Below are 25,838 nucleotides of genomic sequence, written 5' to 3' on the forward strand. Positions count from 1 at the left end.
GCCACACGCATGAAAAATGGCACACAAGCCTGACCGGCGCTAGCAGGCTTTCCCATATGGTCTAGCGGTCAGGATTCCTGGTTTTCACCCAGGCGGCCCGGGTTCGACTCCCGGTATGGGAAGTTTGGCTTGTCTTTGCTCCCCTTACTGAACAGCCTGCGCTTCTGTCTATTCCTGAATCGCTTTTAGCCAGCAGTGGAGCTGCAGCAACCTGATAGGTTGAGGTTCTTCTCTTTCCCTGCATACCTTCGATAGCTCAGCTGGTAGAGCGGAGGACTGTAGGTGGAACGTTGGCAATCCTTAGGTCGCTGGTTCGACTCCGGCTCGAAGGAGGTCACTTTTCACACTCAAACATTTTCTTGGCCATGCTGGAGGGCAAAAGGAACGTTCCCTGACCGGGAATCGAACCCGGGCCGCGGCGGTGAGAGCGCCGAATCCTAACCACTAGACCACCAGGGAAGGGCTGTTCAGCCTGTCTCCTCAAGCCTGCCTGTGGGCCTCTACCAGATTTTGCTGCAATTTCTCAAGCAAAACCGCTAAGGCTAGCCTTTTCCTCTTGGAGAGGAGAGAGTCTCTGACCCTGGATCACAGTTCTTCCACTGAGAAACTGTCACATGCTCCGTGAGAACATCCTAACAACACCGCAACTTTCAATTCAATCAAAGCAGCTTGCAAAAGACAACAAGGAGAGCCCAGCCGTGCTCTCAGTGCCAAGAGGTGCCTGACTCACTCCGCTTTTTGTTTTCAGCCCTTCTTCTGCAGAGCATCTGGCGAAGGAGCTCCAGGTTGACAGAGCGCATAGCACAGAGTGTCGTCGTCTCTGAGGTATGCCTGGCTTTTTGAGCGGCCAGCCTTGCACTGTTTTAAAGTAATTTGCTACCCAGCTACGTTAGCCACGCCAGGAAGACAGAGATCCCTAACATGTGACGCCTCAGTCTTCAAGCTTTTCATAGCAGACCCCTCATCGGAGCGCTTCCTTACGTTGGCTCCAGGCCTGTTAATGGCATGAGAAAAAGTTGATGTTGCGACAGGCCCCGCTCCAGGCGAACACCACCAAGATGCGTGTAAACACCAGGGCGCCTGACCGGTGGGCCAGTGGCGCAATGGATAACGCGTCTGACTACGGATCAGAAGATTCTAGGTTCGACTCCTGGCTGGCTCGATCTGCCTCTTTTGCTTCGCTATCAGCCTACAGCAGTTTTATTAGTTTGTTTTATTAGCCCATAGTTTTTGACTATTGGTATTGGAATGGTTAGTTTTTTTTTTTCTTGTAAACTGACAGTCCAACCATAGGCCGTTTTGTCAGCTAGATAGCACCTACCATACAATACCGTGCGTGCTTTCAAATGCATCGCATAAGCACTGTCACGGGGACCTTGCTTTAAGCAGCTTGCAAAAGACAACAAGGAGAGCCCAGCCGTGCTCTCAGTGCCAAGAGGTGCCTGACTCACTCCGCTTTTTGTTTTCAGCCCTTCTTCTGCAGAGCATCTGGCGAAGGAGCTCGAGGTTGACAGAGCGCATAGCACAGAGTGTCGTCGTCTCTGAGGTATGCCTGGCTTTTTGAGCGGCCAGCCTTGCACTGTTTTAAAGTAATTTGCTACCCAGCTACGTTAGCCACGCCAGGAAGACAGAGATCCCTAACATGTGACGCCTCCGTCTTCAAGCTTTTCATAGCAGACCCCTCTTTGGAGCGCTGCCTTACTTTGGCTCCAGGCCTGTTAATGGCATGAGAAAAAGTTGATGTTGCGACAGGCCCCGCTCCAGGCAAACACCACCAAGATGCGTGTAAACACCAGGGCGCCTCATCGGTGGGCCAGTGGCGCTCCCTGTCACCTGTAAATCGTGGTTTTTCATGATTATGACAGCCAATCACGTTCCCGGTTGCATCCACGATTCGAATGCTATGGCCAATCGCCGCTCATATCGCTATCACGATTCATCCATGATTCGAATGCTGTGGCCAATCGCCGCTCGTATCGCTATCACGAATCATTCAGGAATTGACCAATCAACGTCAAGCGCACCCGGAGACAAGCGAAATAATTTACGCTGGAGATGATACTATTTCATTGATGTTATAACTTCTTAACAAACAACATTTGCAAAGTAAGTCAGTCTTTTGTAAATCATCACTAATTATAATCTACATAAATAATGTACATGATACTTCTACTTTTTTAATACATTACATTTGATGCAGCATATTTGATGCTAAACTTGTTTTAGCTAAGTACAATTTTGAATGCATGACCGTTACTTTACCTTTACTTCTGGGAAAAAAGGTTTTTAAAGGAGATCGCATAGATTTAGGATTGCAAACGGCGAAAGATTTTAATTCAGCTTAACTGGGGAGTTTTGGAAATATTCCAGTTTGGAAATTTAACAGGAATTTATGGGAATGTTTATTGTTCTAATTGTTATGCTTATGTTGTTTATTTCAATGTCACATGATCCTTCAGAAATCATTCTAATATGTTGAATTATTATCACTGTTGGAAACAGTTGTGCTGCTTAATATTTTTTGGAACTTGTAACGTTAATACCTTTTTCAGGATTCATTGATGAATAAAAAGTTAAAAAGAACCGCATTTATTTAAAATAGCAATGTTTTGTAACAATTAATTCTCTAACTTTTTAATCAATTAAACACATACTTGCTTGCTGAAAATTATTATTAATTTCTTTCCAAAAACAAGACAAATAATTACTGATCTCAGATTTTTTGATGGTAGTGTATATTGTTACTAGTTATTTATTTGTACATTATTATTATTATTATTATTACTCTTATTGTTAATCTTTTCTTTAATTAATCATCAAATAATCCTGAAAAAAATCTGTTTATTTAATTATTATTTTTAGTTTTATTTTTGTGTGTGGCAAAATTACATTTCTGAAGGATCATGTGACACAGAAGTAATGGCGGATGAAAATTCAGCTTTGCATCACAGAAATAAATAATATATTAAAGTATAGTAAAAAAGAAACCATTATTTTAAATTGTAATATTTCACAATAATATTTATCAACTGTCCATGTTATTTAGGAATGGCCTCAATAGCCCTGCAGTCAGTAGTGTGTTATGTGCATGTGTAAGGTATAAAATCAACAGTAGTGAATTAAATCTGGTTGTTTTAACTAAAAAAATTTTTCAACTACAATTAAGTTCCTTGCTGCAGGCTAAACTAATTTAGAAACTTCTCTGTTTATTTCCATTAATTCTCATATATTCCTGTTAATTCCCATGTAAAGTTTACAACTTTGAAAATTCCTGGAATAGACTTTCCATTATCCACTAGCCATTACTTGATAACTCTTCTTTTTCTGACGTGGAACATAAATTTTATTTAATGGTGCAATATTAGTGAAAAAATTATCTCTGATGATTTTAATATGTTAGCCAACATTTTGAGCCTGTAGGAAAACTATACACAGACAAAGCATAATATAAAATCAACATTTTACAGTGATCATGAGTAAATCTAATAATGTGATATACACAGCTGCATTAATTAATGTGTTACCAAACGTGTTTTCCTGTTTCCCTATTGTCTTTTTTATATATTCATTTTATAATTTAGATGGAACCTCACTTTAGGAGACGGGCTGATGGCAGCCTGAATATGACAGATACAGTGGAAGCGGCAAAGGTGAAGGAGGCTAACAAAGGAAAGCCGTACACAAGACCCCTGTCCCCAGAGGTAGTGCTGGACAAGGCCAAGAAAAGCTTAAGTCTGTACCACGGAGATCTAGCTAACAGAAAACACCTGCTAGGTTTCTTTGAAATCCAGTTTGGTGTATTTCGCGGGCAAACATTTAGGTGGGTGGCTGAAAATGCCCTGGGGTATGCTGCTTACCTGGTGGCAGCTATAAAGAGGGACCCCACAGGAGGCAGCAAAGACTCCCAAGAACATGCCCACAACAAGGGGAGTTTCAGGGAGTATATCGAGCTTTTCCCTTCTGGCAGAATTGCCATTGCCATGAAGGAAGAGCAATATGCTGGGCAATCTGCTACCACCCAGCTCACTCCCCCCACACAGCACACTGGCCCCACACAAATCACTCCCCCTACCCAGCACACTGCCACCACCCATACTTCCACTGCCTCTCTCCGCTCCCTCTTGGTTGGGAAGTTGCCTACCCAGAAAAGCATGACCAAGACCGTAAAAAGGCTGATTTCCCCCGTCAAAGCCACACCTTGTAAGCAAACATTTATTTTACACTTTTCTTTTTTTGGTTTGTTATTATTTATGTTGTTGTTCAGTAGTCATGTTTATCTGTTTGTCCTGTGTTTTGTTTTGAAGCTTTGGCCCAGGCACGTGCACGGCCCTCAGCCACCCTCACACGCCCGACTGCCTCCTCTGAGGCACACACAGGACCCTCAGCCACCCTCACCCGCCCGACTGCCTCCTCTGAGGCACACACAGGACCCTCAGCCACCCTCACCCGCCCCTCTGTGTCCACTGAGATAGATGACAGCACACTGCTGGCAGAGGCAAATAAGTTTGAGGAGGCACATGTGGGATGTACGTATATACTTTAAAAAATATATATTAAAGTTTCCTTTCCAGGAATAATAAAGTAAAGCAATGTGAGTTTGCACTTGTTTATTTATGTGTTTATTTCTCTTTGGGGGGTTCCAGTACGACGAGTCTGTCTTCCAGCTGGATGGATAAATACCCTGCCTGAAGTGGACCAGAGGTGGATGTCCAAGGCCCTGTTCAGGTGGTCAGCACAAGGGCATCCTGAGCTAATCTTTAGCAGGGTGGACAAACTTTGGTGGTATCCTCCACAGGTGCCACTGAAGACCAGTAAGTCTCCTCCCTTAGAGAATTACTTTGGCCATCCCCTGCTGCTCTGGATGCCACGAAAACTGTGGCAAGTGAAGCTGACCTGTCCGCATCCAGACTGTCAGAAAGACCTTCTGACCTCAGCTGGCTTGCATCAAAAGATCAGACAGGTGTTTGCCTTCGGTAAGATGTACTTTGTGGCATCTGAGTACCTGGCCTGCCGAAGATGTAAGAGGAAGGTCATCAGCTGGAGCCATGATATCGTCTCCCAGCTCGACATTGGCCACAGGGTGCAGTTCCCTTGCATTCTCACATCAAAACTTGCATGTGACATCGAGGTAGTAAGTTTGATGCGTCAGCGAGGACTGGGAAACAGCAGCAGCCAGATCCAGCGCAAGTTGCAGGAGCGTCATGCTGAGGTGTGGTTGGAAAAAACAGTCCAGTATCTGACAGATTGCAAGGGGATTGCCAGTGCTGTCACATCAAACCTGATCCTGCCTGTGACATTTGAACCTGCTCTTTCAATGCCTTCTGTCCCTAAGCACCGGTGGCTAATGCAGGTGTATGCCCAGGATGTCCTGCAAAGGCTGGACGAAATCAAGGCCACTATAACATCTCAATATGGTCGTATCTTAAAAATGGATTCTACTAAAAAAGTGGCCAGAAAACTAGCAGGACGCAGCTATGGCACCGCTACATGGGCAACCAACGTTGGAAATGAGCATGGACAGGTGATCATGTCCGTGCTCACAGCCAGTGAAGGCTTTGGTCTCGGACCAATGATTGAAGGCCTCATCAAGCGATACAGAGTGGCTGGGGTGGCTCCTCCTGAGATAATGTATGTTGACCGAGACTGCTGTGGCAACACTCTTCTGAGGAGGATGTTTGAAGAGTGGGACCAAATGACCATCCGGTTAGATATATGGCACTTCATGCGGAGATTTGCTGTGGGGTGCACCACCGACTCTCACCAGCTGTATGCAACATTTATGAGTCGCCTCAGCCACTGTATTTTCATGTGGGACCAGGACGACCTGACTGCACTTAAGAAGGCGAAGCGCGCAGAGCTGGAAGCTGACCGGAAACCATCATCCGAGGCTGATGTGCTGCGCTGTATCAGCCGTAGTGAGCTAGCCCTACATTGCAGGAGAACCACTCGTGGGACCAAGGAGACCCTGGCGCTGATTGAGAGCCATATTCAGGCCTTTGATGGAGATGCTGGTCGTGACACTCTGGGAGTACCACTAATAAATTCAGCCCGGATGAGAGAGATCTTAAAGTCCCAGCGGAAGCATGTGGCCTGCATCCAGGATCCTGTAGGTGTGCAGCTCTACATGCAGACTGGCACTGTAGTGAAGGGAGGGCACCGCCTGCCAACCTACCGCTGTGCCAGAGGTTCCACTTCGCTTGAGTCATTTCACCTACACCTTAACAGATTCATCCCAGGTAAATAATTGACTTAACTGAATTACTAAAATACTGATATGATGTAATCATATATTTTAAATAATTATGATGATTGCAAGTACAGGTATTTGTGTATTTATGCGTAACCCATTCTGTGGTCTTTTTGTTTTCAATGTACAGGTACGCTGGCAAGTGACACCTTCTTCCAGGCGTACCTTTTGGATGGACTTGCAAGGTGGAATGAGGACCGGGCTGTGGCAGCAACAACAGATGAGCAGCAGTCACATTCTTATAATCATCTTCTGCGCCATGCTGTCAATACTCTTGCAGAGGAGGTTATGGGCAAGAAAATCATCCCATATGTTGGGCCAAGAAAGTACACTGGTAGATAACTATTTGTTTTTTTTTAGTTACAATTACAGTCATGTGTACACATACAATTTTTCCACTGAGTTATAATATCCTGGTATATTATCTTATTGTCAATGTTTTAATATTTTAAAGGTGAACTTATTGGAGTGGAGTACCTTTACCAGCAAACTGGTAAAGTTCTGCAGGACTATAAGTTGGCCATTGAAGAGTCAGAGACGACTGAGGTTGGTACAGAGGTGGATGAAGATTATGCTGAACTTGAGGAGATTCACGACATCACTGTCCCCACCTTCGACACAGAACGGACACCTGCTTTTTCTTCAGAAGCATCAGTGTCTGCAGCATCATGTCCAACCCCTCCAGCAACCAGCCCCATGTCATCACTGTCTGTGGTCCCTCCATCACCAGTCCCATCGCCTGTTTTCAAGCCCATGTCATCACTGTCTGTGGTCCCTCCATCACCAGTCCCATCGTCTGTTTTCAAGCCCATGTCATCACTGTCTGTGGTCCCTCCATCACCAGTGCCATCGCCTGTTTTTAGCTCACTACACACTCATTCAAAGCCTGCACTCTCTCCTGAAGCTCATAGCTGTGAGTTTTACCAAAATATTGATAGATGTTTCAGTCACACTAACTCTAATTTAAATTTGTCATATTGAAAGACACAAATACACATTTTAACTAAATATTTACCTTTTTCATGTAGTCCCAGTGGACCAATTATCCACAGAAACTCCTCATCTACCAACATCTGAAGAGAACACTTCACATGATGTAAGTTTCTTTTTAAATGTACATTTATATGTGTTTAAACCAAACCTGGGTAATGTTGCCTATGCTTTCATGTGAATATTTGTATTCATTACTGCTATCAAAAGTTCCTAAATAATCTTTCATTTTAGGATTCTGTTGGACCTGATAATATTGAGGGGTATGGAGCCGTGCAGGACTTGGCAGAGTTTTTGGTTAGCCTTAGAGATTACCGTCTGGCCTTGACTGGAGACGAGTGCGTCAAGATCATCACCCTATGGCAAGCAATGGGGGAGTATGACAAGAACAAGACCATTTACTCACCACGTCATAAAACCACCTTAAAACAGGGACGATTCAGGGCTACAAAGAAGATTGTGGCACCAGGTGTGGAGAGCACAAAAAGGTATGTTAAATTTAGCAAACGAAGGGTATTTTTTGCATAAATATAACTGAAACTGGCTGAAATATCACCACCCATGCAGGGTGGTGACCCTAACCCCTGTTTAATCAAAGTTGTAAAATCTGACGCCTTGATGCCTAGCTTATCTTCCCGCAGCCTTACTTAGTTCAAAGTTAGTTATAACTTAAATTATTAGTTGTGAGTTATGTTTAATGCTGACTTTATGTTGCTATGTTACGTTGCTATGGATGCAGTTCCAACCATACATCAATTTTATTTAGCAAGATTTCTTAATCTTTAAAATTTCTTAATCAATAAAATCACTTTGGATCAATATTTAGTGTCAAATTATTTATCTTTTACTGTCTTTTAGTAAGTAGCCATGTAATAAGCGGGATAATGTGCAGTCTGTATTGTGAAAAATGCCATAACACAGTAACCCAGTAGTGATCTAATTTATGCATATATTTCAACATTGACCATAAAGACAACAAAAAGTAAAACAGACAGAATAGAAAAGGGGAAATAAAACAATTAAACAAAACAATAAAATAATCTTGAATTAATAATATGTATTCTGCTGTCATTTACAGGTGTTTCGTTGGGGCTCATAGTCCTGCACAGTGGCCTGACTGCAACCGAGTGGTGGAGGCCATCTTCACAAGGCTCTGTGCTCTCTACCCAAACGCGGTGCGCTGTGACGGAGTGAGGGTGTCCCGCTTCACAATGGTGGCACGAGCTTACAAGCACATCCGAGAGTGCATCATCACCAATGCTAAGGTGATGACCGAGACCACCATCCAGCTCCCAGAAGTGAACGCTGCAACAGTCACACAATGGTGAGTAAGTTAGCATTGTTACCGCTAACCCTAAACTTAAATCAAAGCAGCTGAGGGCTACACAGAGGTTTCAAGTAATTTACATGGTAGGGTTAGGCCTAAACCTTCCCTACCCCTACCCCTACCCCTACCCCTACCCCTTCCTCTACCCCTAACCCTACCCCTAACCCTTCCTCGAACCCTAACCCTTCCTCTAACCCTACCCCTTCCTCTACCCCTAACCCTAACCCTTCCTCTACCCCTACCCCTTTCTCTACCCCTAACCCTTCCTCTACCCCTAACCCTTCCTCAACCCCTACCCCTTCCTCTAACCCTAACCCTAACCCTTCCCTACCCCTACCCCTTCCTCTACCCCTAACCCTTCCTCGAACCCTAACCCTTCCTCTAACCCTAACCCTAACCCTTCCTCTACCCCTACCCCTTTCTCTACCCCTAACCCTTCCTCTACCCCTAACCCTTCCTCAACCCCTACCCCTTCCTCTAACCCTAACCCTTCCCTACCCGTAACCCTTCCTCGAACCCTAACCCTTCCTCTAACCCTACCCCTTCCTCTACCCCTAACCCTTTCTCTACCCCTAACCCTTCCTCTACCCCTAACCCTTCCTCAACCCCTACCCCTTCCTCTAACCCTAACCCTACCCCTTCCTCTACCCCTAACCCTAACCCTTCCTCTACCCCTAACCCTACCCCTTCCTCTACCCCTAACCCTTCCTCTACCCCTAACCCTTCCTCTACCCCTACCCCTTTCTCTACCCCTAACCCTTCCTCTACCCCTAACCCTAACCCTTCCTCGAACCCTAACCCTTCCTCTACCCCTAACCCTTCCTCTACCCCTACTCCTTTCTCTACCCCTAACCCTTCCTCTACCCCTAACCCTTCCTCTACCCATACCCCTACCCCTTTCTCTACCCTTACCCCTTCCTCTAACCCCCGCTCTGTCATGCTGCTGCATCATAGTTGTGAGCAAAAACTTGTTTATCACACATAATTTTGTAATAATAGCGCTTGTTTTATATTTTCCCAGGTTCAGCAGACGCTGCAAGTCACAGGAGCAGGACATTTTAAAGCAGGGAATCCAAGCCCCAGGCGCACCCATGGCAGGACCTGAGAAGCTTCCTGCAGCTATGCAGAAAGGACCAATTCTGTATTCAGCCAATCTGGCTGAGCCTCACCTGTTTGTCCTCCCACCAAACACTGCTGGGGAGGCAAAACTCAAGGGGAGGTCCCAACCTCAGACCATCTCCCAGGCTCCACCATCGCATCAAATGACACATCCTGTCATTGCACCAGCACCACCTGTCTCTCTCCCTTTCGTTCTACCATCTGTGCAGCTTCCTCCAGTGCCTGGTACCTCACAGATGATGTTCTTCAACATCCCATTTCTTTCAGCTATGCCACCATCACCTCAAACACAGACACCCAGTCAAGATGTTCCTTACTCCACTCAGCAATACCGAAAGAGAAAACAGGAGAGGGAAAACACTGGAACTGTCACAAGAAAATATGTGAGGAAGACAGATGTTATTATGTGCAAAAAGTGTAAAAAAGAGAGAAAGCCACCATCACATCTTCAGTACTTCGGCAACTGGTACTGCAAAGAGTCTGAGACTCAGTCATATAGTGAATGGAGGGCTGTGCTAGAGGAACGAGGTTATAGGAGAAAAAAAACTGGAAATGACAACCCTCCAGGTTCTTAATTTCTTATTGTATTTATTTATTTATTTATTTTTATTTGGTTAATGTTTGCATTATAGAGTAATTTACACATCTCCAACATCTGGGTGGTTTTTCATGTTTTTTTCAACATTCTTCAACAATATTTTCCCAACAGAGACCTAGAGCAGAGTAAACAAGCAGTTTACTCTGCTCTAGGTCTCTGTTGGGAAAATATTTTTTGTATAAATTTAACATATACTAAGTTTACTTTGTTATTTATGTGTGAGTTTTTTTAAATCAAAGTTACTGACTTTCACTTGGTTGGGAAATTGTCAGCTCAGGGAATGATGGGTCTCCAGTTTGCACAATAGATGGCTATTGTCTATTTTACATTTTATTTGATTACATTTCTTTGCAGTTTTTATACTAAGAGAGGTTATTAATAATTATGTATATATGTAAATTAATATTAACAGATGATAATTATTTTTAGTGTATTTGTATAATCCTTGATTTATTTATGTACCTGATTATTATTAATACTATTATTATTAATAATAACCTTTCGTTATTATTATTATTATTATTATCACCACTACTAATTGTTGTTGTAATTATAATAAAATATATAAAAAGGGTCTGGACGTATCTGTATTTCTTTATTCTTCTTCCTCTTATTATTATTGTTTACCACACCTTTTAATTTCTACACAGAATTATATGAATTTAAAATGTGTATACATTAATTTTTTTAATTTGAATGTGTAATGAATTTGTTATACATACATTTTGTTCGATGTTTTAGTAACTGAATAAACCTTCGTTCATTTAAATGTGTAGAAAAATAACATTAATCACCAATATTTGTCTTATTCTTTGCCTTCATTATCACAAAACGTTACCTCTGGATTATAAATGACGCCTACGTTCCATTTCTACGTTATTTTAGTTAATTTTATATATATTTATTACTCTGGTTTACATGATCAAAAGTTGGGGTCGAGCGGGATTCGATCCGACGATCTCCGGGTACATTTCACGGAGTTGTGGATGGCTTTGATAGACGTATATGCGCCGTCCTTGGCGCAATGGATAACGCGTCTGACTACGGATCAGAAGATTCTAGGTTCGACTCCTGGCTGGCTCGATCTGCCTCTTTTGCTTCGCTATCAGCCTACAGCAGTTTTATTAGCTTGTTTTATTAGCCCATAGTTTTTGACTATTGGTATTGGAATGGTTAGTTTTTTTTTCTTGTAAACTGACAGTCCAACCATAGGCCGTTTTGTCAGCTAGATAGCGCCTACCATAGAATACCGTGCGTGCTTTCAAATGCATCGCATAAGCACTGTCACGGGGACCTTGCTTTAATGACCAGTTTATAGTATCTTTTTATGCGAACACAAGAATGGGAGAGAGCTGCACCCCCTGGGAGAGACAAATGACATCTCCCTCCATCGAGTCTGGTACAAGTGAATTCAGTAAACAATCCCTTCGGAACATTGCCATATTCTTAAAGGCGACGGTCACACACTGAATGCCAAAGGGCCTAACATAACCCTGCCCTTGTACTGGCCACACGCATGAAAAATGGCACACAAGCCTGACCGGCGTTTGCGGGCTTTCCCATATGGTCTAGCGGTCAGGATTCCTGGTTTTCACCCAGGCGGCCCGGGTTCGACTCCCGGTATGGGAAGTTTGGCTTGTCTTTGCTCCCCTTATCGAACAGCCAGAGCTTCTGTCTATTACTGAATCGCTTTTAGCCAGCAGTGGAGCTGCAGCAACCTGATAGGTTGAGGTTCTTCCCTTTCCCTGCATACCTTCGATAGCTCAGCTGGTAGAGCGGAGGACTGTAGGTGGAACGTTGGCAATCCTTAGGTCGCTGGTTCGACTCCGGCTCGAAGGAGGTCACTTTTCACACTCAAACATTTTCTTGGCCGCGCTGGAGGGCAAAAGGAACGTTCCCTGACCGGGAATCGAACCCGGGCCGCGGCGGTGAGAGCGCCGAATCCTAACCACTAGACCACCAGGGAAGGGCTGTTCAGCCTGTCTCCTCAAGCCTGCCTGTGGGCCTCTACCAGATTTTGCTGCAATTTCTCAAGCAAAACCGCTAAGGCTAGCCTTTTCCTCTTGGAGAGGAGAGAGTCTCTGACCCTGGATCACAGTTCTTCCACTGAGAAACTGTCACATGCTCCGTGAGAACATCCTAACAACACCGCAACTTGCAATTCAATCAAAGCAGCTTGCAAAAGACAACAAGGAGAGCCCAGCCGTGCTCTCAGTGCCAAGAGGTGCCTGACTCACTCCGCTTTTTGTTTTCAGCCCTTCTTCTGCAGAGCATCTGGCGAAGGAGCTCGAGGTTGACAGAGCGCATAGCACAGAGTGTCGTCGTCTCTGAGGTATGCCTGGCTTTTTGAGCGGCCAGCCTTGCACTGTTTTAAAGTAATTTGCTACCCAGCTACGTTAGCCACGCCAGGAAGACAGAGATCCCTAACATGTGACACCTCCGTCTTCAAGCTTTTCATAGCAGACCCCTCATCGGAGCGCTTCCTTACGTTGGCTCCAGGCCTGTTAATGGCATGAGAAAAAGTTGATGTTGCGACAGGCCCCGCTCCAGGCGAACACCACCAAGATGCGTGTAAACACCAGGCCGCCTGACCGGTGGGCCAGTGGCGCAATGGATAACGCGTCTGACTACGGATCAGAAGATTCTAGGTACGGCTCCTGGCTGGCTCGATCTGCCTCTTTTGCTTCGCTATCAGCCTACAGCAGTTTTATTAGTTTGTTTTATTAGCCCATAGTTTTTGACTATTGGTATTGGAATGGTTAGTTTTTTTTTTCTTGTAAACTGACAGTCCAACCATAGGCCGTTTTGTCAGCTAGATAGCACCTACCATACAATACCGTGCGTGCTTTCAAATGCATCGCATAAGCACTGTCACGGGGACCTTGCTTTAATGACCAGTTTATAGTATCTTTTTATGCGAACACAAGAATGGGAGAGAGCTGCACCCCCTGGGAGAGACAAATGACATCTCCCTCCATCGAGTCTGGTACAAGTGAATTCAGTAAACAATCCCTTCGGAACATTGCCATATTCTTAAAGGCGACGGTCACACACTGAATGCCAAAGGGCCTAACATAACCCTGCCCTTGTACTGGCCACACGCATGAAAAATGGCACACAAGCCTGACCGGCGTTTGCGGGCTTTTCCATATGGTCTAGCGGTCAGGATTCCTGGTTTTCACCCAGGCGGCCCGGGTTCGACTCCCGGTATGGGAAGTTTGGCTTGTCTTTGCTCCCCTTATCGAACAGCCAGAGCTTCTGTCTATTACTGAATCGCTTTTAGCCAGCAGTGGAGCTGCAGCAACCTGATAGGTTGAGGTTCTTCTCTTTCCCTGCATACCTTCGATAGCTCAGCTGGTAGAGCGGAGGACTGGTGGAACGTTGGCAATCCTTAGGTCGCCGGCTCGAAGGAGGTCACTTTTCACACTCAAACATTTTCTTGGCCGCGCTGGAGGGCAAAAGGAACGTTCCCTGACCGGGAATCGAACCCGGGCCGCGGCGGTGAGAGCGCCGAATCCTAACCACTAGACCACCAGGGAAGGGCTGTTCAGCTTGTCTCCTCAAGCCTGCCTGTCGGCCTCTACCAGATTTTGCTGCAATTTCTCAAGCAAAACCGCTAAGGCTAGCCTTTTCCTCTTGGAGAGGAGAGAGTCTCTGACCCTGGATCACAGTTCTTCCACTGAGAAACTGTCACATGCTCCGTGAGAACATCCTAACAACACCGCAACTTGCAATTCAATCAAAGCAGCTTGCAAAAGACAACAAGGAGAGCCCAGCCGGGCTCTCAGTGCCAAGAGGTGCCTGACTCACTCCGCTTTTTGTTTTCAGCCCTTCTTCTGCAGAGCATCTGGCGAAGGAGCTCGAGGTTGACAGAGCGCATAGCACAGAGTGTCGTCGTCTCTGAGGTATGCCTGGCTTTTTGAGCGGCCAGCCTTGCACTGTTTTAAAGTAATTTGCTACCCAGCTACGTTAGCCACGCCAGGAAGACAGAGATCCCTAACATGTGACGCCTCCGTCTTCAAGCTTTTCATAGCAGACCCCTCTTTGGAGCGCTTCCTTACGTTGGCTCCAGGCCTGTTAATGGCATGAGAAAAAGTTGATGTTGCGACAGGCCCCGCTCCAGGCAAACACCACCAAGATGCGTGTAAACACCAGGGCGCCTCATCGGTGGGCCAGTGGCGCAATGGATAACGCGTCTGACTACGGATCAGAAGATTCTAGGTTCGACTCCTGGTTGGCTCGATCTGCCTCTTTTGCTTCGCTATCAGCCTACAGCAGTTTTATTAGCTTGTTTTATTAGCCCATAGTTTTTGACTATTGGTATTGGAATGGTTAGTTTTTTTTTCTTGTAAACTGACAGTCCAACCATAGGCCGTTTTGTCAGCTAGATAGCGCCTACCATACAATACCGTGCGTGCTTTCAAATGCATCGCATAAGCACTGTCACGGGGACCTTGCTTTAATGACCAGTTTATAGTATCTTTTTATGCGAACACAAGAATGGGAGAGAGCTGCACCCCCTGGGAGAGACAAATGACATCTCCCTCCATCGAGTCTGGTACAAGTGAATTCAGTAAACAATCCCTTCGGAACATTGCCATATTCCTAAAGGCGACGGTCACACACTGAATGCCAAAGGGCCTAACATAACCCTGCCCTTGTACTGGCCACACGCATGAAAAATGGCACACAAGCCTGACCGGCGTTTGCGGGCTTTCCCATATGGTCTAGCGGTCAGGATTCCTGGTTTTCACCCAGGCGGCCCGGGTTCGACTCCCGGTATGGGAAGTTTGGCTTGTCTTTGCTCCCCTTATCGAACAGCCAGAGCTTCTGTCTATTACTGAATCGCTTTTAGCCAGCAGTGGAGCTGCAGCAACCTGATAGGTTGAGGTTCTTCTCTTTCCCTGCATACCTTCGATAGCTCAGCTGGTAGAGCGGAGGACTGTAGGTGGAACGTTGGCAATCCTTAGGTCGCTGGTTCGACTCCGGCTCGAAGGAGGTCACTTTTCACACTCAAACATTTTCTTGGCCGCGCTGGAGGGCAAAAGGAACGTTCCCTGACCGGGAATCGAACCCAGGCCGCGGCGGTGAGAGCGCCGAATCCTAACCACTAGACCACCAGGGAAGGGCTGTTCAGCCTGTCTCCTCAAGCCTGCCTGTGGGCCTCTACCAGATTTTGCTGCAATTTCTCAAGCAAAACCGCTAAGGCTAGCCTTTTCCTCTTGGAGAGGAGAGAGTTTCTGACCCTGGATCACAGTTCTTCCACTGAGAAACTGTCACATGCTCCGTGAGAACATCCTAACAACACCGCAACTTGCAATTCAATCAAAGCAGCTTGCAAAAGACAACAAGGAGAGCCCAGCCGTGCTCTCAGTGCCAAGAGGTGCCTGACTCACTCCGCTTTTTGTTTTCAGCCCTTCTTCTGCAGAGCATCTGGCGAAGGAGCTCGAGGTTGACAGAGCGCATAGCACAGAGTGTCGTCGTCTCTGAGGTATGCCTGGTTTTTTGAGCGGCCAGCCTTGCACTGTTTTAAAGTAATTTGCTACCCAGCTACGTTAGCCACGCCAGGAAGACAGAGATCCCTAACATGTGACGCCTCCGTCTTCAAGCTTTTCATAGCAGACCCCTCATCGGAGCGCTTCCTTACGTTGGCTCCAGGCCTGTTAATGGCATGAGAAAAAGTTGATGTTGCGACAGGCCCCGCTCCAGGCGAACACCACCAAGATGCGTGTAAACACCAGGCCGCCTGACCGGTGGGCCAGTGGCGCAATGGATAACGCGTCTGACTACGGATCAGAAGATTCTAGGTTCGGCTCCTGGCTGGCTCGATCTGCCTCTTTTGCTTCGCTATCAGCCTACAGCAGTTTTATTAGTTTGTTTTATTAGCCCATAGTTTTTGACTATTGGTATTGGAATGGTTAGTTTTTTTTTTTTCTTGTAAACTGACAGTCCAACCATAGGCCGTTTTGTCAGCTAGATAGCACCTACCATACAATACCGTGCGTGCTTTCAAATGCATCGCATAAGCACTGTCACGGGGACCTTGCTTTAATGACCAGTTTATAGTATCTTTTTATGCGAACACAAGAATGGGAGAGAGCTGCACCCCCTGGGAGAGACAAATGACATCTCCCTCCATCGAGTCTGGTACAAGTGAATTCAGTAAACAATCCCTTCGGAACATTGCCATATTCTTAAAGGCGACGGTCACACACTGAATGCCAAAGGGCCTAACATAACCCTGCCCTTGTACTGGCCACACGCATGAAAAATGGCACACAAGCCTGACCGGCGTTTGCGGGCTTTCCCATATGGTCTAGCGGTCGGATTCCTGGTTTTCACCCAGGCGGCCCGGGTTCGACTCCCGGTATGGGAAGTTTGGCTTGTCTTTGCTCCCCTTATCGAACAGCCAGAGCTTCTGTCTATTACTGAATCGCTTTTAGCCAGCAGTGGAGCTGCAGCAACCTGATAGGTTGAGGTTCTTCTCTTTCCCTGCATACCTTCGATAGCTCAGCTGGTAGAGCGGAGGACTGTAGGTGGAACGTTGGCAATCCTTAGGTCGCTGGTTCAACTCCGGCTCGAAGGAGGTCACTTTTCACACTGAAACATTTTCTTGGCCGCGCTGGAGGGCAAAAGGAACGTTCCCTGACCGGGAATCGAACCTGGGCCGCGGCGGCGAGAGCGCCGAATCCTAACCACTAGACCACCAGGGAAGGGCTGTTCAGCCTGTCTCCTCAAGCCTGCCTGTGGGCCTCTACCAGATTTTGCTGCAATTTCTCAAGCAAAACCGCTAAGGCTAGCCTTTTCCTCTTGGAGAGGAGAGAGTCTCTGACCCTGGATCACAGTTCTTCCACTGAGAAACTGTCACATGCTCTGTGAGAACATCCTAACAACATCGCAACTTGCAATTCAATCAAAGCAGCTTGCAAAAGACAACAAGGAGAGCCCAGCCGTGCTCTTAGTGCCAAGAGGTGCCTGACTCACTCCGCTTTTTGTTTTCAGCCCTTCTTCTGCAGAGCATCTGGCGAAGGAGCTCGAGGTTGACAGAGCGCATAGCACAGAGTGTCGTCGTCTCTGAGGTATGCCTGGCTTTTTGAGCGGCCAGCCTTGCACTGTTTTAAAGTAATTTGCTACCCAGCTACGTTAGCCACGCCAGGAAGACAGAGATCCCTAACATGTGATGCCTCCGTCTTCAAGCTTTTCATAGCAGACCCCTCATCGGAGCGCTTCCTTACGTTGGCTCCAGGCCTGTTAATGGCATGAGAAAAAGTTGATGTTGCGACAGGCCCCGCTCCAGGCAAACACCACCAAGATGCGTGTAAACACCAGGGCGCCTCATCGGTGGGCCAGTGGCGCAATGGATAACGCGTCTGACTACGGATCAGAAGATTCTAGGTTCGACTCCTGGCTGGCTCGATCTGCCTCTTTTGCTTCGCTATCAGCCTACAGCAGTTTTATTAGCTTGTTTTATTAGCCCATAGTTTTTGACTATTGGTATTGGAAAGGTTAGTTTTTTTTTCTTGTAAACTGACAGTCCAACCATAGGCCGTTTTGTCAGCTAGATAGCGCCTACCATACAATACCGTGCGTGCTTTCAAATGCATCGCATAAGCACTGTCACGGGGACCTTGCTTTAATGACCAGTTTATAGTATCTTTTTATGCGAACACAAGAATGGGAGAGAGCTGCACCCCCTGGGAGAGACAAATGACATCTCCCTCCATCGAGTCTGGTACAAGTGAATTCAGTAAACAATCCCTTCGGAACATTGCCATATTCCTAAAGGCGACGGTCACACACTGAATGCCAAAGGGCCTAACATAACCCTGCCCTTGTACTGGCCACACACATGAAAAATGGCACACAAGCCTGACCGGCGTTTGCGGGCTTTCCCATATGGTCTAGCGGTCAGGATTCCTGGTTTTCACCCAGGCGGCCCGGGTTCGACTCCCGGTATGGGAAGTTTGGCTTGTCTTTGCTCCCCTTATCGAACAGCCAGAGCTTCTGTCTATTACTGAATCGCTTTTAGCCAGCAGTGGAGCTGCAGCAACCTGATAGGTTGAGGTTCTTCTCTTTCCCTGCATACCTTCGATAGCTCAGCTGGTAGAGCGGAGGACTGTAGGTGGAACGTTGGCAATCCTTAGGTCGCTGGTTCGACTCCGGCTCGAAGGAGGTCTCTTTTCACACTCAAACATTTTCTTGGCCGCGCTGGAGGGCAAAAGGAACGTTCCCTGACCGGGAATCGAACCCGGGCCACGGCGGTGAGAGCGCCGAATCCTAACCACTAGACCACCAGGGAAGGGCTGTTCAGCCTGTCTCCTCAAGCCTGCCTGTGGGCCTCTACCAGATTTTGCTGCAATTTCTCAAGCAAAACCGCTAAGGCTAGCCTTTTCCTCTTGGAGAGGAGAGAGTCTCTGACCCTGGATCACAGTTCTTCCACTGAGAAACTGTCACATGCTCCGTGAGAACATCCTAACAACACCGCAACTTGCAATTCAATCAAAGCAGCTTGCAAAAGACAACAAGGAGAGCCCAGCCGTGCTCTCAGTGCCAAGAGGTGCCTGACTCACTCCGCTTTTTGTTTTCAGCCCTTCTTCTGCAGAGCATCTGGCGAAGGAGCTCGAGGTTGACAGAGCGCATAGCACAGAGTGTCGTCGTCTCTGAGGTATGCCTGGTTTTTTGAGCGGCCAGCCTTGCACTGTTTTAAAGTAATTTGCTACCCAGCTACGTTAGCCACGCCAGGAAGACAGAGATCCCTAACATGTGACGCCTCCGTCTTCAAGCTTTTCATAGCAGACCCCTCATCGGAGCGCTTCCTTACGTTGGCTCCAGGCCTGTTAATGGCATGAGAAAAAGTTGATGTTGCGACAGGCCCCGCTCCAGGCGAACACCACCAAGATGCGTGTAAACACCAGGGCGCCTGACCGGTGGGCCAGTGGCGCAATGGATAACGCGTCTGACTACGGATCAGAAGATTCTAGGTTCGACTCCTGGCTGGCTCGATCTGCCTCTTTTGCTTCGCTATCAGCCTACAGCAGTTTTATTAGTTTGTTTTATTAGCCCATAGTTTTTGACTATTGGTATTGGAATGGTTAGTTTTTTTTTTTTCTTGTAAACTGACAGTCCAACCATAGGCCGTTTTGTCAGCTAGATAGCACCTACCATACAATACCGTGCGTGCTTTCAAATGCATCGCATAAGCACTGTCACGGGGACCTTGCTTTAATGACCAGTTTATAGTATCTTTTTATGCGAACACAAGAATGGGAGAGAGCTGCACCCCCTGGGAGAGACAAATGACATCTCCCTCCATCGAGTCTGGTACAAGTGAATTCAGTAAACAATCCCTTCGGAACATTGCCATATTCTTAAAGGCGACGGTCACACACTGAATGCCAAAGGGCCTAACATAACCCTGCCCTTGTACTGGCCACACGCATGAAAAATGGCACACAAGCCTGACCGGCGTTTGCGGGCTTTCCCATATGGTCTAGCGGTCAGGATTCCTGGTTTTCACCCAGGCGGCCCGGGTTCGACTCCCGGTATGGGAAGTTTGGCTTGTCTTTGCTCCCCTGATCGAACAGCCAGAGCTTCTGTCTATTACTGAATCGCTTTTAGCCAGCAGTGGAGCTGCAGCAACCTGATAGGTTGAGGTTCTTCTCTTTCCCTGCATACCTTCGATAGCTCAGCTGGTAGAGCGGAGGACTGTAGGTGGAACGTTGGCAATCCTTAGGTCGCTGGTTCAACTCCGGCTCGAAGGAGGTCACTTTTCACACTCAAACATTTTCTTGGCCGTGCTGGAGGGCAAAAGGAACGTTCCCTGACCGGGAATCGAACCCGAGCCGCGGCGGTGAGAGCGCCGAATCCTAACCACTAGACCACCAGGGAAGGGCTGTTCAGCCTGTCTCCTCAAGCCTGCCTGTGGGCCTCTACCAGATTTTGCTGCAATTTCTCAAGCAAAACCGCTAAGGCTAGCCTTTTCCTCTTGGAGAGGAGAGAGTCTCTGACCCTGGATCACAGTTCTTCCACTGAGAAACTGTCACATGCTCTGTGAGAACATCCTAACAACATCGCAACTTGCAATTCAATCAAAGCAGCTTGCAAAAGACAACAAGGAGAGCCCAGCCGTGCTCTTAGTGCCAAGTGGTGCCTGACTCACTCCGCTTTTTGTTTTCAGCCCTTCTTCTGCAGAGCATCTGGCGAAGGAGCTCGAGGTTGACAGAGCGCATAGCACAGAGTGTCGTCGTCTCTGAGGTATGCCTGGCTTTTTGAGCGGCCAGCCTTGCACTGTTTTAAAGTAATTTGCTACCCAGCTACATTAGCCACGCCAGGAAGACAGAGATCCCTAACATGTGACGCCTCCGTCTTCAAGCTTTTCATAGCAGACCCCTCTTTGGAGCGCTTCCTTACGTTGGCTCCAGGCCTGTTAATGGCATGAGAAAAAGTTGATGTTGCGACAGGCCCCGCTCCAGGCAAACACCACCAAGATGCGTGTAAACACCAGGGCGCCTCATCGGTGGGCCAGTGGCGCAATGGATAACGCGTCTGACTACGGATCAGAAGATTCTAGGTTCGACTCCTGGCTGGCTCGATCTGCCTCTTTTGCTTCGCTATCAGCCTACAGCAGTTTTATTAGCTTGTTTTATTAGCCCATAGTTTTTGACTATTGGTATTGGAATGGTTAGTTTTTTTTTCTTGTAAACTGACAGTCCAACCATAGGCCGTTTTGTCAGCTAGATAGCGCCTACCATACAATACCGTGCGTGCTTTCAAATGCATCGCATAAGCACTGTCACGGGGACCTTGCTTTAATGACCAGTTTATAGTATCTTTTTATGCGAACACAAGAATGGGAGAGAGCTGCACCCCCTGGGAGAGACAAATGACATCTCCCTCCATCGAGTCTGGTACAAGTGAATTCAGTAAACAATCCCTTCGGAACATTGCCATATTCTTAAAGGCGACGGTCACACACTGAATGCCAAAGGGCCTAACATAACCCTGCCCTTGTACTGGCCACACGCATGAAAAATGGCACACAAGCCTGACCGGCGTTTGCGGGCTTTCCCATATGGTCTAGCGGTCAGGATTCCTGGTTTTCACCCAGGCGGCCCGGGTTCGACTCCCGGTATGGGAAGTTTGGCTTGTCTTTGCTCCCCTTATCGAACAGCCAGAGCTTCTGTCTATTACTGAATCGCTTTTAGCCAGCAGTGGAGCTGCAGCAACCTGATAGGTTGAGGTTCTTCTCTTTCCCTGCATACCTTCGATAGCTCAGCTGGTAGAGCGGAGGACTGTAGGTGGAACGTTGGCAATCCTTAGGTCGCTGGTTCGACTCCGGCTCGAAGGAGGTCACTTTTCACACTCAAACATTTTCTTGGCCGCGCTGGAGGGCAAAAGGAACGTTCCCTGACCGGGAATAGAACCCGGGCCACGGCGGTGAGAGCGCCGAATCCTAACCACTAGACCACCAGGGAAGGGCTGTTCAGCCTGTCTCCTCAAGCCTGCCTGTGGGCCTCTACCAGATTTTGCTGCAATTTCTCAAGCAAAACCGCTAAGGCTAGCCTTTTCCTCTTGGAGAGGAGAGAGTCTCTGACCCTGGATCACAGTTCTTCCACTGAGAAACTGTCACATGCTCCGTGAGAACATCCTAACAACACCGCAACTTGCAATTCAATCAAAGCAGCTTGCAAAAGACAACAAGGAGAGCCCAGCCGTGCTCTCAGTGCCAAGAGGTGCCTGACTCACTCCGCTTTTTGTTTTCAGCCCTTCTTCTGCAGAGCATCTGGCGAAGGAGCTCGAGGTTGACAGAGCGCATAGCACAGAGTGTCGTCGTCTCTGAGGTATGCCTGGTTTTTTGAGCGGCCAGCCTTGCACTGTTTTAAAGTAATTTGCTACCCAGCTACGTTAGCCACGCCAGGAAGACAGAGATCCCTAACATGTGACGCCTCCGTCTTCAAGCTTTTCATAGCAGACCCCTCATCGGAGCGCTTCCTTACGTTGGCTCCAGGCCTGTGAATGGCATGAGAAAAAGTTGATGTTGCGACAGGCCCCGCTCCAGGCGAACACCACCAAGATGCGTGTAAACACCAGGGCGCCTGACCGGTGGGCCAGTGGCGCAATGGATAACGCGTCTGACTACGGATCAGAAGATTCTAGGTTCGACTCCTGGCTGGCTCGATCTGCCTCTTTTGCTTCGCTATCAGCCTACAGCAGTTTTATTAGTTTGTTTTATTAGCCCATAGTTTTTGACTATTGGTATTGGAATGGTTAGTTTTTTTTTTTCTTGTAAACTGACAGTCCAACCATAGGCCGTTTTGTCAGCTAGATAGCACCTACCATACAATACCGTGCGTGCTTTCAAATGCATCGCATAAGCACTGTCACGGGGACCTTGCTTTAATGACCAGTTTATAGTATCTTTTTATGCGAACACAAGAATGGGAGAGAGCTGCACCCCCTGGGAGAGACAAATGACATCTCCCTCCATCGAGTCTGGTACAAGTGAATTCAGTAAACAATCCCTTCGGAACATTGCCATATTCTTAAAGGCGACGGTCACACACTGAATGCCAAAGGGCCTAACATAACCCTGCCCTTGTACTGGCCACACGCATGAAAAATGGCACACAAGCCTGACCGGCATTTGCGGGCTTTCCCATATGGTCTAGCGGTCAGGATTCCTGGTTTTCACCCAGGCGGCCCGGGTTCGACTCCCGGTATGGGAAGTTTGGCTTGTCTTTGCTCCCCTTATCGAACAGCCAGAGCTTCTGTCTATTACTGAATCGCTTTTAGCCAGCAGTGGAGCTGCAGCAACCTGATAGGTTGAGGTTCTTCTCTTTCCCTGCATACCTTCGATAGCTCAGCTGGTAGAGCGGAGGACTGTAGGTGGAACGTTGGCAATCCTTAGGTCGCTGGTTCGACTCCGGCTCGAAGGAGGTCACTTTTCACACTCAAACATTTTCTTGGCCGCGCTGGAGGGCAAAAGGAACGTTCCCTGACCGGGAATCGAACCCGGGCCGCGGCGGTGAGAGCGCCGAATCCTAACCACTAGACCACCAGGGAAGGGCTCTTCAGCCTGTCTCCTCAAGCCTGCCTGTGGGCCTCTACCAGATTTTGCTGCAATTTCTCAAGCAAAACCGCTAAGGCTAGCCTTTTCCTCTTGGAGAGGAGAGAGTCTCTGACCCTGGATCACAGTTCTTCCACTGAGAAACTGTCACATGCTCCGTGAGAACATCCTAACAACACCGCAACTTGCAATTCAATAAAAGCAGCTTGCAAAAGACAACAAGGAGAGCCCAGCTGTGCTCTCAGTGCCAAGAGGTGCCTGACTCACTCCGCTTTTTGTTTTCAGCCCTTCTTCTGCAGAGCATCTGGCGAAGGAGCTCGAGGTTGACAGAGCGCATAGCACAGAGTGTCGTCGTCTCTGAGGTATGCCTGGTTTTTTGAGCGGCCAGCCTTGCACTGTTTTAAAGTAATTTGCTACCCAGCTACGTTAGCCACGCCAGGAAGACAGAGATCCCTAACATGTGACGCCTCCGTCTTCAAGCTTTTCATAGCAGACCCCTCATCGGAGCGCTTCCTTACGTTGGCTCCAGGCCTGTTAATGGCATGAGAAAAAGTTGATGTTGCGACAGGCCCCGCTCCAGGCGAACACCACCAAGATGCGTGTAAACACCAGGGCGCCTGACCGGTGGGCCAGTGGCGCAATGGATAACGCGTCTGACTACGAATCAGAAGATTCTAGGTTCGACTCCTGGCTGGCTCGATCTGCCTCTTTTGCTTCGCTATCAGCCTACAGCAGTTTTATTAGCTTGTTTTATTAGCCCATAGTTTTTGACTATTGGTATTGGAATGGTTAGTTTTTTTTTCTTGTAAACTGACAGTCCAACCATAGGCCGTTTTGTCAGCTAGATAGCGCCTACCATACAATACCGTGCGTGCTTTCAAATGCATCGCATAAGCACTGTCACGGGGACCTTGCTTTAATGACCAGTTTATAGTATCTTTTTATGCGAACACAAGAATGGGAGAGAGCTGCACTCCCTGGGAGAGACAAATGACATCTCCCTCCATCGAGTCTGGTACAAGTGAATTCAGTAAACAATCCCTTCGGAACATTGCCATATTCTTAAAGGCGACGGTCACACACTGAATGCCAAAGGGCCTAACATAACCCTGCCCTTGTACTGGCCACACGCATGAAAAATGGCACACAAGCCTGACCGGCGTTTGCGGGCTTTCCCATATGGTCTAGCGGTCAGGATTCCTGGTTTTCACCCAGGCGGCCCGGGTTCGACTCCCGGTATGGGAAGTTTGGCTTGTCTTTGCTCCCCTTATCGAACAGCCAGAGCTTCTGTCTATTACTGAATCGCTTTTAGCCAGCAGTGGAGCTGCAGCAACCTGATAGGTTGAGGTTCTTCTCTTTCCCTGCATACCTTCGATAGCTCAGCTGGTAGAGCGGAGGACTGTAGGTGGAACGTTGGCAATCCTTAGGTCGCTGGTTCGACTCCGGCTCGAAGGAGGTCACTTTTCACACTCAAACATTTTCTTGGCCGCGCTGGAGGGCAAAAGGAACGTTCCCTGACCGGGAATCGAACCCGGGCCGCGGCGGTGAGAGCGCCGAATCCTAACCACTAGACCACCAGGGAAGGGCTGTTCAGCCTATCTCCTCAAGCCTGCCTGTCGGCCTCTACCAGATTTTGCTGCAATTTCTCAAGCAAAACCGCTAAGGCTAGCCTTTTCCTCTTGGAGAGGAGAGAGTCTCTGACCCTGGATCACAGTTCTTCCACTGAGAAACTGTCACATGCTCCGTGAGAACATCCTAACAACACCGCAACTTGCAATTCAATCAAAGCAGCTTGCAAAAGACAACAAGGAGAGCCCAGCCGTGCTCTCAGTGCCAAGAGGTGCCTGACTCACTCCGCTTTTTGTTTTCAGCCCTTCTTCTGCAGAGCATCTGGCGAAGGAGCTCGAGGTTGACAGAGCGCATAGCACAGAGTGTCGTCGTCTCTGAGGTATGCCTGGCTTTTTGAGCGGCCAGCCTTGCACTGTTTTAAAAAAATTTGCTACCCAGCTACGTTAGCCACGCCAGGAAGACAGAGATCCCTAACATGTGACGCCTCCGTCTTCAAGCTTTTCATAGCAGACCCCTCATCGGAGCGCTTCCTTACGTTGGCTCCAGGCCTGTTAATGGCATGAGAAAAAGTTGATGTTGCGACAGGCCCCGCTCCAGGCGAACACCACCAAGATGCGTGTAAACACCAGGGCGCCTGACCGGTGGGCCAGTGGCGCAATGGATAACGCGTCTGACTACGGATCAGAAGATTCTAGGTTCGACTCCTGGCTGGCTCGATCTGCCTCTTTTGCTTCGCTATCAGCCTACAGCAGTTTTATTAGTTTGTTTTATTAGCCCATAGTTTTTGACTATTGGTATTGGAATGGTTAGTTTTTTTTTTTCTTGTAAACTGACAGTCCAACCATAGGCCGTTTTGTCAGCTAGATAGCACCTACCATACAATACCGTGCGTGCTTTCAAATGCATCGCATAAGCACTGTCA

General features: G+C 47.6%; 28 non-coding genes across 28 annotated transcripts; 19 read left to right on the forward strand and 9 right to left on the reverse strand.

The window, feature by feature from the left end:
• The first annotated feature begins 50 nt into the window (after positions 1-50).
• trnae-uuc (transfer RNA glutamic acid (anticodon UUC)) lies at positions 51-122 on the forward strand. The gene has a single exon. It is a non-coding gene; the product is annotated as a tRNA-Glu (tRNA).
• Positions 123-387: 265 nt separating this feature from the next.
• Positions 388-459, reverse strand: trnae-cuc (transfer RNA glutamic acid (anticodon CUC)). The gene has a single exon. It is a non-coding gene; the product is annotated as a tRNA-Glu (tRNA).
• Positions 460-1,089: 630 nt separating this feature from the next.
• On the forward strand, positions 1,090-1,162 carry trnar-acg (transfer RNA arginine (anticodon ACG)). The gene has a single exon. It is a non-coding gene; the product is annotated as a tRNA-Arg (tRNA).
• A 10,676-nt stretch (positions 1,163-11,838) lies between these two features.
• On the forward strand, positions 11,839-11,910 carry trnae-uuc (transfer RNA glutamic acid (anticodon UUC)). Its single transcript has one exon. It is a non-coding gene; the product is annotated as a tRNA-Glu (tRNA).
• A 265-nt stretch (positions 11,911-12,175) lies between these two features.
• trnae-cuc (transfer RNA glutamic acid (anticodon CUC)) lies at positions 12,176-12,247 on the reverse strand. Its single transcript has one exon. It is a non-coding gene; the product is annotated as a tRNA-Glu (tRNA).
• A 1,178-nt stretch (positions 12,248-13,425) lies between these two features.
• Positions 13,426-13,497, forward strand: trnae-uuc (transfer RNA glutamic acid (anticodon UUC)). Its single transcript has one exon. It is a non-coding gene; the product is annotated as a tRNA-Glu (tRNA).
• Positions 13,498-13,748: 251 nt separating this feature from the next.
• Positions 13,749-13,820, reverse strand: trnae-cuc (transfer RNA glutamic acid (anticodon CUC)). The gene has a single exon. It is a non-coding gene; the product is annotated as a tRNA-Glu (tRNA).
• A 630-nt stretch (positions 13,821-14,450) lies between these two features.
• trnar-acg (transfer RNA arginine (anticodon ACG)) lies at positions 14,451-14,523 on the forward strand. The gene has a single exon. It is a non-coding gene; the product is annotated as a tRNA-Arg (tRNA).
• Positions 14,524-14,997: 474 nt separating this feature from the next.
• Positions 14,998-15,069, forward strand: trnae-uuc (transfer RNA glutamic acid (anticodon UUC)). The gene has a single exon. It is a non-coding gene; the product is annotated as a tRNA-Glu (tRNA).
• A 265-nt stretch (positions 15,070-15,334) lies between these two features.
• trnae-cuc (transfer RNA glutamic acid (anticodon CUC)) lies at positions 15,335-15,406 on the reverse strand. Its single transcript has one exon. It is a non-coding gene; the product is annotated as a tRNA-Glu (tRNA).
• Positions 15,407-16,036: 630 nt separating this feature from the next.
• Positions 16,037-16,109, forward strand: trnar-acg (transfer RNA arginine (anticodon ACG)). Its single transcript has one exon. It is a non-coding gene; the product is annotated as a tRNA-Arg (tRNA).
• Positions 16,110-16,586: 477 nt separating this feature from the next.
• Positions 16,587-16,657, forward strand: trnae-uuc (transfer RNA glutamic acid (anticodon UUC)). Its single transcript has one exon. It is a non-coding gene; the product is annotated as a tRNA-Glu (tRNA).
• A 967-nt stretch (positions 16,658-17,624) lies between these two features.
• trnar-acg (transfer RNA arginine (anticodon ACG)) lies at positions 17,625-17,697 on the forward strand. Its single transcript has one exon. It is a non-coding gene; the product is annotated as a tRNA-Arg (tRNA).
• A 474-nt stretch (positions 17,698-18,171) lies between these two features.
• On the forward strand, positions 18,172-18,243 carry trnae-uuc (transfer RNA glutamic acid (anticodon UUC)). Its single transcript has one exon. It is a non-coding gene; the product is annotated as a tRNA-Glu (tRNA).
• A 265-nt stretch (positions 18,244-18,508) lies between these two features.
• On the reverse strand, positions 18,509-18,580 carry trnae-cuc (transfer RNA glutamic acid (anticodon CUC)). The gene has a single exon. It is a non-coding gene; the product is annotated as a tRNA-Glu (tRNA).
• Positions 18,581-19,210: 630 nt separating this feature from the next.
• On the forward strand, positions 19,211-19,283 carry trnar-acg (transfer RNA arginine (anticodon ACG)). Its single transcript has one exon. It is a non-coding gene; the product is annotated as a tRNA-Arg (tRNA).
• Positions 19,284-19,760: 477 nt separating this feature from the next.
• trnae-uuc (transfer RNA glutamic acid (anticodon UUC)) lies at positions 19,761-19,832 on the forward strand. The gene has a single exon. It is a non-coding gene; the product is annotated as a tRNA-Glu (tRNA).
• Positions 19,833-20,097: 265 nt separating this feature from the next.
• trnae-cuc (transfer RNA glutamic acid (anticodon CUC)) lies at positions 20,098-20,169 on the reverse strand. The gene has a single exon. It is a non-coding gene; the product is annotated as a tRNA-Glu (tRNA).
• Positions 20,170-20,799: 630 nt separating this feature from the next.
• Positions 20,800-20,872, forward strand: trnar-acg (transfer RNA arginine (anticodon ACG)). The gene has a single exon. It is a non-coding gene; the product is annotated as a tRNA-Arg (tRNA).
• Positions 20,873-21,346: 474 nt separating this feature from the next.
• On the forward strand, positions 21,347-21,418 carry trnae-uuc (transfer RNA glutamic acid (anticodon UUC)). The gene has a single exon. It is a non-coding gene; the product is annotated as a tRNA-Glu (tRNA).
• Positions 21,419-21,683: 265 nt separating this feature from the next.
• trnae-cuc (transfer RNA glutamic acid (anticodon CUC)) lies at positions 21,684-21,755 on the reverse strand. The gene has a single exon. It is a non-coding gene; the product is annotated as a tRNA-Glu (tRNA).
• Positions 21,756-22,385: 630 nt separating this feature from the next.
• On the forward strand, positions 22,386-22,458 carry trnar-acg (transfer RNA arginine (anticodon ACG)). The gene has a single exon. It is a non-coding gene; the product is annotated as a tRNA-Arg (tRNA).
• A 476-nt stretch (positions 22,459-22,934) lies between these two features.
• Positions 22,935-23,006, forward strand: trnae-uuc (transfer RNA glutamic acid (anticodon UUC)). The gene has a single exon. It is a non-coding gene; the product is annotated as a tRNA-Glu (tRNA).
• A 265-nt stretch (positions 23,007-23,271) lies between these two features.
• trnae-cuc (transfer RNA glutamic acid (anticodon CUC)) lies at positions 23,272-23,343 on the reverse strand. The gene has a single exon. It is a non-coding gene; the product is annotated as a tRNA-Glu (tRNA).
• A 630-nt stretch (positions 23,344-23,973) lies between these two features.
• trnar-acg (transfer RNA arginine (anticodon ACG)) lies at positions 23,974-24,046 on the forward strand. The gene has a single exon. It is a non-coding gene; the product is annotated as a tRNA-Arg (tRNA).
• Positions 24,047-24,520: 474 nt separating this feature from the next.
• On the forward strand, positions 24,521-24,592 carry trnae-uuc (transfer RNA glutamic acid (anticodon UUC)). The gene has a single exon. It is a non-coding gene; the product is annotated as a tRNA-Glu (tRNA).
• A 265-nt stretch (positions 24,593-24,857) lies between these two features.
• Positions 24,858-24,929, reverse strand: trnae-cuc (transfer RNA glutamic acid (anticodon CUC)). Its single transcript has one exon. It is a non-coding gene; the product is annotated as a tRNA-Glu (tRNA).
• Positions 24,930-25,559: 630 nt separating this feature from the next.
• trnar-acg (transfer RNA arginine (anticodon ACG)) lies at positions 25,560-25,632 on the forward strand. Its single transcript has one exon. It is a non-coding gene; the product is annotated as a tRNA-Arg (tRNA).
• The last annotated feature ends 206 nt before the right edge of the window (positions 25,633-25,838 follow it).

The sequence above is a fragment of the Pseudorasbora parva genome, chromosome 22, assembly GCF_024679245.1.
Source record: "Pseudorasbora parva isolate DD20220531a chromosome 22, ASM2467924v1, whole genome shotgun sequence".
NCBI lineage: Eukaryota > Metazoa > Chordata > Actinopteri > Cypriniformes > Gobionidae > Pseudorasbora > Pseudorasbora parva.